This window comes from Triticum aestivum, chromosome 2B, assembly GCF_018294505.1.
Source record: "Triticum aestivum cultivar Chinese Spring chromosome 2B, IWGSC CS RefSeq v2.1, whole genome shotgun sequence".
In the NCBI taxonomy this organism is placed as follows: Eukaryota; Viridiplantae; Streptophyta; class Magnoliopsida; order Poales; family Poaceae; genus Triticum; species Triticum aestivum.
Window position 1 is genome coordinate 545104529 of NC_057798.1, and position 13538 is coordinate 545118066.

Genomic DNA, 13538 nt, shown 5'->3' on the forward strand with positions numbered 1-13538 from the left:
TTGAACTCCCACAGGAGGAGGGGGCGACGTTTGCAGGGCAGGGTGCGATGAATCAGCATGACCTGCGCTACTACAACCAGATTGATCTCCCTCTCTAGGAGGTCTCGAATGCGACCCTGCAACAAGGGCATGTCCTTGGACGGCCCCCAGTCGAGCCCTTTGTTGACCCATGATGCCAGCCGCGGTGGAGGACCCGAGTGAAAGGCAGGTGGCGCCACCCATTTTGTGCCCCTGGGAGCGGTGATATAAAACCACTATTGTTGCCACAGTCTGAGCTCCTCTTGAAAAGATCCCTCGGGACATGGAGCGTCAACATTCTTGCTTATGACAGCCCCTCCGCACTCTGCCAGCTGCCCCCTGATCATCTTCGGTTCCACTTTGTAGGTTTTGAGCCACAACCCGAAGTGGGGGATAATGCGGAGGAAGGCCTCACATACGACGATGAACGATGAGATGTGGAGGATGGACTCCGGATCGAAGTCATGAAATTCCAGCCCATAATAAAACATGAGCCCCCTCACGAAGAGATCTATCGGGAAGCCTAACCCGCGAAGGAAGTGAGACATGAACACCACGCTCTCACCAGGCTTGGGAGTGGGAATGACCTGCCCTTGGGCAGGCAGCCTGTGCGGAATTTCGCCGGTTAGATACCGGGCGTCTCTCAGCTTTAGCGCGTCTTCTTCCGTGACGGAGGAAGGCATCCACCGGCCTTGCAGGTCAGAGCCGGACATCCTCGAAGGTCCGAAGCGCCTGAATCTAGAGCTTTGGGTGTTAGAACTCGAGGCAAGGGGCGGATTCGATTGAGATTGAAAGAAAGGAGCGGGCCTTGGTCTCGTTATAAAGAGGTTGAATACCAAGAGCCCTCCCTGTGACCGTTCGAGACTCGCTCTTGATAGAGGAGGCGCGCCAATGGGCACGACTGGGTTACCCACGCCATATTAATGAGAATCTCGGAATAAGGGGACACGATCTCTACTTTGACAAGACGTGCCAAGGAAACCGCCTCGCTAAACGCGCTGAGGTGGGACAGTAAAAACGATTCAAGTAAAGGCTTGGCCGTGATGTGACGTCATTCCACAAAATACGTCAGCAGATTGAATTTGTGTAAAGATTATTCTCTCTACGGTGGTATGTGGAACTTATTTTGCAGAGCCGGACACTATCCTTGTGTTCAAAATCTTCTATGAAGTATTCGGAGGAGGAACCCGCCTTGCAATGCCGAAGACAATATGCGCGCCGAACTCGCCGTCATTGAAGCCTGGTTCAGGGGCTACTGAGGGAGTCCTGGATTAGGGGGTGTCCGTGTCGGGGGTTGGGTGCGACATATGCCAAAGGATGGCTTATCATGGTGGGAGCAAGTAGAACGTCTCCGGTGCCAGGAAACGGGATTAGGCGAAGGCATGCACGCCAGCGAATCTTACCCAGCTTCGGGGCTCTCCGGGGAGATAACACCCCTACTGCTGCTCTGCGGGGTCTCCGCATGATCACTAAGGCGTAGTGACTACAAGGTTGCTCCTAGAGCTGTATTCGGGGAGGTAGGAGAAGGCAAGGCTAGCTCTCTCCTTCCTATGTGATCTGGTCTAAGGCTAATGGATGTTAACCCTTTGCATGGGTGCCGGGGGTTTATATAGGCCTACCCCCCCGGGGGTACAACGGTAATCCGGCTGGGCGCGGGTCCCAGTCGTCTGTCTCTCAGGCCGCCATCTTCTCCGCCGACTTGCGGGCCCCGCCGGCGAGTCCGGCACTGTAGCCGTGATTCTGATGACGCAGGCTCGGTCACGGGGTCACGACAATAGTGCCGCCGTCTATCGGGCGGTCACTGTCGTTACTTCCCGTCTTGTCTGGTTAATGGCACGTGGGACCCGTGGGAAAGGCCGACCGACTCTAGGGAGCCGACTCCCACAGGGCCGCCTTCGGGGCGTATCCGCCGTCTTCCATGCTCTCACTGACAGGTGGGTCCGCCGTCTCTGAGCCGTACAGGTAGGCCATCGTCACCACAGTGTGCCGCACACTGTGGCTGAGGTCAGGGCTGGCATGGCAACAGTGCCGGGCCATGCCGGAGATCTTCAGCGGTACGGCACACTGTAGCCATGCCGGCCCCTCGTAAGCAAGAGGTGACGACCACGCCGTGGTCGTACCCGCCTCACCTATCGTGACGAGAGTAGAGTCGCGGGCCGACTCTCCATAGTCGGCTCCTCCGGAAGTCACCGGCCATGAGTCAGCTTATCTTGGAGTCGCCATCTGAGACTCGGCTTATCTTGGAGTCGCCATCTGAGACTCGGCTTATCTTGGAGTCGCCATCTGAGACTCTGCTTGAGGGGCGCAGCCTGCCCCGATGTCCTGAAAGGTTCTGGGGCTCGGGTTAACCTACCCGTGGCCCATTACTCCGACAGTAGTCCCCGAAGCTGGTGAGGCTCCGAGAGTGACACGTTGTGCGGCCTCAACAGTTTCATTCTTCCGGTCACTACTTGAAAAACCGCTACTAATGGCGCACCTAATTTGGCCATTAATGGCGCATCACTGGTGCGCCATTACTAGCACGCCATTAGTAATTTTTACTAATGGCGCACCACTGGTGCGCCATTAGTATAGGCCACGGTGCACCATTAGTATGCCTCCCAGGGGCCATGTATACCCAGGTGCTTTGGCATACTAATGGCGCACGACAACGGGATGCGCCATTAGTAACTTCGGCATACTAATGGCGCACTATTTAGTGATGCGCCATTAGTGATGCGCCATTTTGAATCTAAATCTGGATCGTGATTTTTTGCCCATTTTTTGCTTGTTTTTTGCTTGTTTTTTGGCACGACATTATTTCAAATTTTATTCCTGTTTTTGGATCTTGTACGTTCTTTTGTCGTGGTCTTTCACCGGAGAGGAGTTCTCCGGAGAGGAGGAGGAGGAGGTCACCGGAGAGGCGCTCGCCTACATCGCCGGAGAGGAGGAGGAGGAGGTCGCTGGAGAGGAGTTCACCGGAGCATCGGAGAGGAGGAAGGAGAAACCATGAGGGGATGGGAGGAGAGGAGGGAGGAGGAGCTCACCGGAGAGGAGGGAGGAGGAGCTCACCGGAGAGGAGGGAGGAGGAGCTCACCGGAGAGGAGGGAGGAGGAGCTCACCGGAGAGGAGGGAGGAGGAGCTCACCGGAGAGGAGGGAGAAGAAACCGTGAGGGGAGGGGAGGGGAGGAGGGAGGAGGAGGTCGCCGGAGAGGAGGAGGAGGTTACCAGAGAGGAGAAGTATCATGGAGGAGAGAAGGGAAGATGGAGTGGAGGAGAGGAGGAGATGGAGTGTAGGAGAGGTGGAATGAAGAGATAAGGAGGAGAGGACCACGACCAGCCACATATACGGCATACTAATGGCGCACCGCGGGCAGGTGCGCCATTAGTAATTTTTTTTAATTTTTTTATTTATTTTGAATTTTGAAGGCGGGAAGATACTAATGGCGCACCATGGGCAGGTGCGCCATTAGTAAGTTTGAATTTTTTTGAATTTTTTTGCCTCTCCAGATCTTAAAAGCCCCGTATCTTTTTTTCTGTTAGGTTTTTGAGAATTTTGAAAATGTTTAACGGGGTTCCCCCAGTTAAATTTGGATGTAACTTTTCGAGTAGATGATTTTTCATATAAAAAACTTTTTCATCCGAGTTAGTATGCAAAAGTTATGCCCATTTTTACAAATTCTCGCGAGATTTTGCAAATGAAGTCAAAATTCATATTTGCAAATTTTCCCAATAACTAGGCCACATATCACATGGGAAACTTAGTTTCTTTTATTTTTTTTACATTTTCTTTTATTTTTTTTTAAACTGAAAAGGCGATCCACGGGGGGGGGGGGGGGTGCATTCGGTGGAAGTGGTGGCCAAGTTACTAATGGCGCACCGTGGCATGGTGCGCCATTACTAGTTCAACTAGTAATGGCGCACCACTCCCACGGTGTGCCATTAGTAGTTTTGAAAAAAATTCAAAAAAAAGTTTTAGTTTTTTTTTACTAATGGCGCACCGTGGGAGTGGTGCGCCATTACTAGTTCAACTAGTAATGGCGCACCACTCCCACGGTGCGCCATTAGTAGTTTTGAACAAAATTTTAAAAAATATATTTTTACTAATGGCGCACCGTGGATGTGGTGCGCCATTAGTATTTGGACGCTAATGGCGTACCAACACATGGTGTGCCATTAGTATATAGTAATGGCGCACCACATGTCTGGTGCGCCATTAGTGTCAATTCCATCTATAGCCCTTTTCCTTGTAGTGGGTGGTGGAATCTGGGCTTCGCTTGCCGTTTTCCTGTGGTCCGACTATTCGAAGTCGGATTCGTAGAGGGCCGTCTTGCTCTATAAAGAGCTCAAAAGTCGTGGCGGGAGACCAGGTGGCGTGCCTGATACGCTTCTCTGCTGCCGCCCGCCGCGGTCCTATCACGCAGCGCCACGCGGCGGGGGCAGTGTGCTTGCCCACGCGTGCGACGGGACGGGCCGTCAGGCGGGGCCCGCCACTACCGTGCCTCGGCACGCGAACGGATCCGCTGCGGCCGTGCGAACGGTTGGGCTTCTCACGTCGTTACTGCGCGCAGTAACTTCGTGGGGTAAATCGTGGGGCGGTGTGGGGCTCTGAGCGCAGTTAATCCCACGCCCGCCCCCTCGGCTTGTCAGCCTCCAAGGCTATAAGTAGGAGGGGGGAGTGGAACGGCAAAGCACGCGCGCCCATCTCCCCTGATCCCCGTTTCCTCTTTCCTCCTCTCTCCTTCTTCTTGCCGCCGGCGAGCAGATCCACACCGCACCAGCCAGCGATGAGCTCTTCCTCCGCCGCCGCAGCTCCGGCCGTGTGTTCCAGCACGTGGGACGGCTCGGTGGTCGACGACGACCTCATTGAGTTCCTCCGCAAGACGTGCCGCCTCCCCGGCGCACACCTCGTGCGAGCCCGCACCGCACCAGCGAGGGAGATATCGCCGGCGCCGGAGGAGGGCGAGCGGGTCATCTTCCGCTCGCACCTCATGCGCGGCCTGGGGCTGCCGGCGAGCGGCTTCTTCCGCTCCTTCTTGGAGTTTCATGGCCTCCAGCCGCACCACCTCACCCTGAATACGGTGGTGCTGCTGTCCGCCTTCGCCACTCTGTGCGAAGGTTTCCTCGGTGTTATCCCCACCATCAAGCTGTGGGGAGAATTCTTCTCATCTAAGCTCGGCACGCACATCGCCGGTGTGCCAGCTCAATGCGGTGCCTTCATCGTGATGCGGCGATCGACGGCCGACAACCCCTTCCCTTCCATCTCGCTGATCAAGTCGGTGAAGATGTGGCAGCGCTCGTACTTCTACGTAAAGAACCTCGCCCCTGACGGTGACTGGGTTAATCTGCCGCCTTATGAAGCCGGCGCCCCAGCTGGGAGGCTCCCTAGCTGGTCTCATCGAGTCAAGACACTGACTCCCGCCGGAGCCGCCGCCGTAGCGCGACTCCGAGTCTTGACGCAGTCGGAGGGCCTCGTCGGGGCCGACTTGCTGGCCGCCTTCGTGGCGCGCCGAGTCCTCCCGCTCCAAGGCCGGTCTCACCTGATCTGTCAGATGAGTGGCCACCGAGACCCGAGTCGGATGAGCACCAAGGAGATGCCCCGCGCGGAGGTGGCAAACATGGTGAACCATATCGCGAACTGCGAGTTCGGGGAGGACTGGCAGTTCGGCAAGGAGCCGTACTCGCGCGCCAACCCCCCTCCAGTGGTAAGTCGCATCTCCTTATTGCTTTGTCTTCTTTACAGGCGAATCCGACTTCTGATTTTCATTGGTTTCTTCGGAACTCGAACCCCCTCATGCAGCCTGCAGCCGGTGTCACGAGACCGCCCCGCGAGTTCGTCCCCGACCGACCGGAGAGCGATGTCGACGACCCCGACTTGGGGGCGGCGGCGATGGAAGCCGACGCTGAAGGCGGAGGAGGAGGAGCGGGAAGCGGCCTCAGGCCCTCGGCCACCTTCGCCGACTGGCCTGAGGACGACGCTGAAGGGGAAGTCGTCTCGCGCCATCAGCTAAGGGTCGGACCTTCGGGCGCGGGTTCCTCCGCCGGCTTGGCCGGCCAAGGTGGCGCGAAGAGGCGCCATGTCGGGCCGAGTGCACCCAGCGGCAAGTTGAAGAAGTTCAAGGGGGCGGCTGCCCCGACCAAGCGGGTGGAGGCGGCCGCGAAGGCCAACCGCTTCCGTAGGGAAGTGAGAAGGCCGCCGCTAGTCTCTGCGTAAGTTTTTTCACCTTTGTCTTTATTTTTCTCCGGGTGTCTTGTCCGAGTTCTTCTTTTACAATCCTCCCCTTTTTTCTTCAGGGCCCCCCTTTCCCTTGAAAGAGTCGTCGTCCCATCCGTCATGGGGTCGGCAGAGACGTCCGCCAATACTCGGCGGGTCGACCCTGCCGCCGACCTTCGGGAGGCGACGGAGCGAAATGCGCGGGAGAAGCGCGACGAGGAGGAGGCCGACTGCCTGGAGAAGGCGGAGACCGAGAAGGCGGCTGCCTCCGCCTAGAAGAAGCTGGAGGATGCTGAAGCCGCCCTCACGGCGAGACAACGAGCCGAGGAGGCCGCACGTCGCCAATCGGCGTTGCTTGTCGCCCCACTATCCTCCGCACCGCTGCCTCCGGAATTCATGGGGCAGACCGGAGAAGCCGGCGCCGAGAACCCCGTCATGGAGAAGGAGAGCGGCGAGGCCTCCATGTCGTACACGCTTGTGCCGCCACCTCCGCCTCCACCGCCGTCTAGGAGGGCCCACGGCAAACAGCCGGCAGGCCCGCCGGTGCCGCCGAATGGATGAGGCAAGGCTGCTTCTTCAGGTTGCCTTGCCAGTGCGCCGCCGCCTCGAGAAGGCGACTTCGGCGCCGCGGCCCCTGAAGGTCAGAGCCGCCAGCTCGGCCATCCCAGACGCCGAGGAGACGAGTGCCGCGCCCGTTGGATGGGTGCGCGGAGGCGGCACGGGCCCGCTGAACCAGGCGCTTCTGGATGTCCAAGCGAAGCTGCGAGCCGAGGGCGACGCCCTTCAGATCTGCACCAAGGCGCATCTAGCGTCGCGAGCGGCCGTCCGGATATGTTTTCCTCTTTGATTCTTGTCTTTCTCGCTCTTCTCTGTGGGGCGCGCCAGCGCACCCACTGGGTGTAGTCCTCGAGTTTCGGGCCGGCTGCTGAGCAGGCGGCTCGGAACTCCCTCTGGCGAGTTCCAAGTATTTATCTTTGTCCAAAATTTTTGTTTGCAGGAGTATCACAACCTCCGCGCCACTGCCTTCAACCGCAATGTTGAGGAGTTGAGCAAGCGGACTGCCGACTTGATGGAAAGCCGGAGTAAGTTCTTTTCCTCTTCTTCGCGGGGGCGCGCTGGCGCACCCGCGGGCTGTAGTCCCCGAGATTCAGGCCGACTGCTGAGCAGTCAGGACGGATCTTCCCGGCGATCTTCCTTGCTGACGACTTACTCGTCTCTTTAGTTCGTTCTTCAGGGGCCGACGCTACTCTTCAGGAGCAGCGGGGTGAAGTTAACACCGCCTTGCACGTCAAGGGGGAGGAGTGCAGCAAGCTCGCTGCGGAGCGCGATCTGCTTACTGCGCAGCTGACCGAGCAGAAGGAGCTGCTCAAGAAAACGCAGGATGAGGCCGAGAAGAAGGAGGCTGCTCTTCTGGCCGAGTTCGAGAGCGAGCGCTCCTCCTGGACTGACAAGGAGGCGATGCTGACCTCCGGCTTCCATGAGATCGAGGATATCGTCGATGGTGAGCTTTCTTTCTTTGAGTTTCCGACTATGTGTCAGGCTGACTTCTGATTTTTTGACTTGCTTCTTTTTTGTCTTGGCAGACTTCTTCCCTGGCCACTCGCAGGTAGTCCCTCTGGCCATCGAGGCTGATCGTGAGGCACGAAGGGCAAGCGGCGAGGTGATTGCCGCCAACGCTCCCCTGACCGTCAATGAGCAGCTTCTAAGCATCAAGGACCGTCTTCGTCCAGCCCACCGGCTGATGTGCCGGCTTCAGCGTGTCGGCACCCAGGCAGTTGCCGCCCTGTGGCCAGATAAGCCGGCTCTGCGCACCGCCAGTCGGACTGCCGACTGGCTGGAGGTCGCAGTCGGCCGTCTTGAGGCCTGGAAGGGTTCCTTGGACCGGGCCGGAGCGCGTCGGGCCTTGGAATTCGTCAAGGCGTGGTATCCGGGGCTGGACCTGGACCGTCTGGCCGCGTTCCGGTCAGAGGCCCAGGCCGAGCTGGAGGCTGTGGAGGGCGCCCTTGTCGAGCGTGCGGCGGCCATCGCCGACTACACGGACACCAGTGTCTTCGTCCCCGAGCGGGCTGAAGGCGGCGAGGAGGTGCCGCTGGAGTGGTTCGGGATGAACCCTGAATATGGCGAGGACTCGGCGGAGGTGATTGACTCCAGCACCGAGGAAGAGGGCGAGGCGGAGGACGAAGGCGAGACGGAGGTTCCAGAAGACGGAGCGGGCGACCAGCCTCAGCTCGACCGCGCCTCTAGCAACGAGCCGCGTCCGACCGGACCGACTGCCGCTGGCGGCGACCAAGCCCAGACTGCCCAGCCGGCCGCCCCGGCGCCTGACACCGCCGTCTCCTCCGACCCTCCGAACCCGTCTGCTGCTCCCTAGGCTGCCTTCTGGCTTTATTTTATCTGGTCTAGAAAGTCTTTAAGGAATTTGTTAATTTGCACAATTCCACCCTCGGGGTGTATTTTGAACTTCTGCCTGAAGATTCGGCCAATGGTCCTATGCTTATGTAAATATTTAATCCGAGTTCTATCTTTCCTTGCTCATTGCTCCTTTGGCTTTTTTCCTTTGCCGCCTTCCCCTAGTTGTCGCTTTGTCAGCCGGACGACCGCTCTGCGGACTGCCGCTGGACCAAGTACCTGGCTACTTTGGGGAAAGCAAGTACTTGCCTTTCATTGGAGTTTATTTAACAAGTTGGATAGAAAGCAGCAAGCCGAATACTTGCGAGTCGGCTTGTGAAAGGGGGCTGGAAGCCGGCCTAGGCTATGTTAATGTTTTAGGTCCTTAGCCATTTTTCGTGTGAACGCCCATTCATCCTTACTCCTGCCTACCAAACAGTTGCTCTGCGAGCTGCGGCTTCTGGAAGGAGACGGCTTAGGCGCCGCACACTACTTGTCCGACTTCAGGAAACATTTCATAGCGCCAGACGGCGAGTCCTCAGGCCGACTAGTCGAACCCGGCGCCAAGCAGCGTAGCAAGAAGTAGCATACTCGAAGGCATATTCTTATCATATAGATAATCAAAAGGGGTAGTCCCCGAGCTCGTCTCGGGGGGCCCGAAGTCTCGGTACTTTAATACAAAGGGGTAGCGTGATACATACTGAATCAACTGTAAAATCTTTGAAGGAGGTTTGCGTTCCATGGCCGTTCCGACTCTTTGCCGGAGTCGTCTCTCTTGCATGCTCGGGGCTTCTGAGCGTCAATCAGGTAGTAGGAGTCGTTGCCCAACACTTTGCTGACAATGAAGGGGCCTTCCCAAGGTGCTGACAGCTTGTGTTGGCCGGCTGTCCGCTGGATCAGTCGGAGCACAAGGTCGCCCTCTTGGAAAGATCTTGGCCTGACCTTCCTGTTGTAGTATCGGCGCAGGCTCTGCTGGTAGATGCCGGACTGACTGAGCGCCAACAGCCGGCCCTCTTCCAGCAGATCGACGCCGTCTTGACGTTCTTCTTCTGCTTCCTCCTTGGTGTACATGGTGACTCGCGGGGAGTCGAATTCTATGTCCGTCGGGATGACGGCTTCCGCACCGTAGACGAGGAAGAAAGGCGTGAAGCTGGTTGACTTGTTTGGAGTCGTGCACAGACTCCAGAGGACGGCTGGCAGCTCCTCGAGCCAACAGCCAGCCGAACGCTCCAGTGGTTCGACTAGGCGGGGCTTGATGCCGGATAGGATGAGGCCGTTTGCTCGCTCCACCTGGCCGTTTGACTGCGGATGGGCGACGGACGCTAAGTCCAGTCGGATGCCCTGCGTTGCGCAGAAACGGGCCAAGGCTCCTTTGGCAAAATTTGTGCCATTGTCGGTGATGATGCTGTGTGGTATGCCGTACCGAGTCGCAATGTCGGCGATGAAGGTTACTGCAGTCGGACCATTCAACTTCTTGATGGGTTTTACTTCTATCCACTTGGTGAACTTGTCCACCGTGACAAGTAGGTGAGTTAGGCCGCCTCGTGCCGTCTTGAATGGTCCCACCATGTCCAAGCCCCAAACCGCAAAGGGCCAGGTGATGGGAATGGTCTTGAGCGCTGAAGCCGGTTGGAGCGGCTTGGAACGGAACATCCGGCACCCTTTGCAGTTTTGGACTTCCTTGGCCTCTTCCAGGGCAGTCGGCCAGAAGAAACCGTGTCGGAAGGCTTTGGCGACGAGTGCCCTAGAAGCCGCATGGTGGCCACACTCGCCTTCATGAATGTCTCTGAGAATTGCTTGGCCTTGTTCTGCCTCGACACAGCGTTGGTAGACACCAGTGACACTGCGCCTGACCAGCTCTCTGTTGACTATGGTATAGGCTGCCGCTCGGCGTTTTACTTGCCGAGCCAAGATTTCATCAGCTGGCAGCTTTCTATTTACTAGGAACTTGAGGATGGGCTGGGCCCATGAGGGTGCTGCTATTTCTTTGATTGCCACTATTGCGACTTGGACAAGGGTGGCTAGGCTGGGAGGCAGCGGGCTGGAACCCGCGGCCGCTTGCTGGATCGGTGAAGTCCCCGGGCCGACTGGCGAAAGTCCCTGGGCCGAGTTCTGAAGTCTTCGGGCTGACCGTCGCAGTCCCCGGGCCGGCTTCGACTGCGGTATTCTTGGAGCCGTCTGTAAGGATTCTTGTGCCCTCTGTTGGTGCTCTTGAGTCGGACCTGACTTCTTCGGGGGGAGCTGGCACAAAAATGGAGTCTGATTCTGGCGAAGGCTTGATAGACGGCTTGAGGAGGCGCTGAAGGGCGACGCCGGATGGTATTGCTTGACGGGTGGAGCTGACTCGTGCCAGGGCGTCCACTTGGTCGTTGTCATTTCTTGGAACGTGAAGGAATTCACACCCCTCAAAATATTCGCTGAGTTGCTACACCAGAAAGCGGTAGCTTGCCATGTTTGCATCTTTGGCGTCCCAGTCGCCAAATGACTGCTGGACCACCAAATCGGAATCGCCGTAGCACAGGATTCGGCGGATGCCGAGCTCTTTGGCAAGCCGGAGCCCGTGAACGAGCGTCTCGTATTCGGCAACGTTGTTGGAGGCAGCAAAGTGGATCTGCAGTGCGTACTTGAGCTTGTCGCCTTTGGGGGAGGTGAGGACGACGCCGGCTCCCAGGCCGGTGCGCATCTTGGAGCCATCGAAATGCATCCGCCAATGGGTGGAGTCGGGTGCCGGCGGCAGGTACTGGGTCTCGGCCCAGTCGACAAGGAAGTCGGCTAGTGCTTGTGACTTGATGGCGGCACGGGGCTGGTAGTAGATGGTGTAGGGAGCCAGATCTATGGCCCACTTGGCTACTCGGCCTGAAGCATCACGGCTTCCGATGATCTCGGCTAGTGGAGCGGTGCAAACCACAGTGATTGGATGCTCTTGAAAGTAAGGCTTCAACTTCTTGGCGGCGAAATGCACACCGTAGCACATCTTCTGGTAGTGGGGGTAGTTCTGCTTGGAGGTCGACAGTACCTCGCTCAGGTAATATAACGGTCTCTGGACAGGGAGCGCCTTGCCTTCCTCCTTGTGTTCAACTACGATAACTGTGCTGACTACCCGGCTGGTGGCGGCAATGTATAGGAGCATAGGCTCTTCAGGAGTCGGGGCCGCCAGCACAGGGGGAGTAGTCAACATCTTCTTCAATTCGAGAAATGCTTCGTCTGCCTTGTGGTTCCACTCAAAAAAGGTGGTCTTCTTCATCAGTTGGTACAAAGGGAGAGCCTTCTCGCCCAGCCGACTGATGAATCGGCTAATGGACGCAATGCAACCGGTGAACTTATGCACATCTAACAGTCGGCGGGGGACTTCCATCCTCTCGATGGCTTTGATCTTTACAGGGTTGCGCTCTATGCCACGTTCAGAGACCATGAAGCCAAGGAGCTGGCCGGCTGGTACTCCGAAGACGCACTTCTCCGGGTTGAGCTTGATCTGGAATCGGTGCAGCTTCTCAAAGGTTTCTTGGAGATCTTCCAACAGTGTCCCATGCTTTTCCGTTTTCACCACCACATCATCCACGTAGATGTGGGCATTTCTGCCGAGTTGCTTGAGGAGACACTTCTGCATGCAACACTGAAAGGTGGCGCCGGCATTCCTCAAGCCGAACGTCATAGTCAGGTAGCAGAAGGCTCCAAACGGCATGATGAAGGCAGTCTTCAGCATGTGTGCCGGGTTCAGCTTGATCTGGTGATATCCTGAATATGCATCTAAGAAGCTCAACAGCTCGCATCCGGCTGTGGAGTCTATAACCTGGTCAATTCTTGGCAGAGCAAATGGATCTTTGGGGCAAGCTTTGTTGAGGCTTGTGTAGTCCATACACATCCACCACTGCTTGTTCTTCTTCAACACTAGGACCGGGTTCGCCAGCCATTCTGGAAAGAACACCTCCATAATGAAGCCGGCCGCTAGGAGTCGGGCTATATCTTCTCCAACAACTCTTCTTTTCTCTTCTGACAGGTGGCGCAAGGGCTGCCTGACGGGTTTCACATCAGATCGGACATGTAACTTGTGCTCGGCGAATTCCGTTGGTACACCTGGCATGTCTTTAGGGGACCATGCGAAGATGTCTCGATTATCATGGAGGAAATCGACGAGCTCGCCTTCCTATTTGCTGTCTAGGTTTGCGCCTATGACAGCGTGCCTTTCCGGATGCTCTGGCTCCAAAGGTATCCTCTTTGTTTCTTTAGCCGGCTTGAATGAGCCCTCAGCTTCCGACTCCTTGGGGTCGGGCGACATCTCTGGCTGCTTGCCGGCCATTGCCACAACCCGATCAAGGAGGCGCCTCTCAGCTGCGATCACCAGGGACTCGGCCAGCCGACTACTCTCAGCCGCACAGGCAGATGACTTCCTGTAGTCGCCGGCCACGGTCATAATCCCCTTTGAACTTGGCATCTTCATCTTGAGGTAAGCGTAGTGGGGGACCGCCATGAACTTGGCCAAAGCAGGTCGGCCAAGCAATGCTTGGTATGGGCTTTCAAGGTCCACTACTTCAAACCAAACTGGCTCTCGGCGAAAATGATCTTTGTCTCCGAAGAGGACATCTATCTGGATCTTGCCGATTGGGGAGCAAGAAAGGCCAGGTACAAAGCCGTGGAAAATAGTTCGGGTGCTTTGAAGCTGTTTCTGCTTGATTCCTAATTTCTCCATGGTATCCTTGTACAGGATGTTGATGCTGCTACCTCCGTCTATCAACACTCGCGAGAAGCGAGCGGCCCGCCTATCAGTGGCCAAGGTAGCGCTCAGAACCAAAGCGTAGGAGCCTGGATTTGGCATCACCTCTGGGTGATCAGCTCTGCTCCAACTGATAGGCTTCTCGGACCAATGCATGAACTCCGGAGTATCTGATGCTACTGCATTTACTTCTTGCTGCTGCAACCGTCTGCTACGCCGATCATCAGC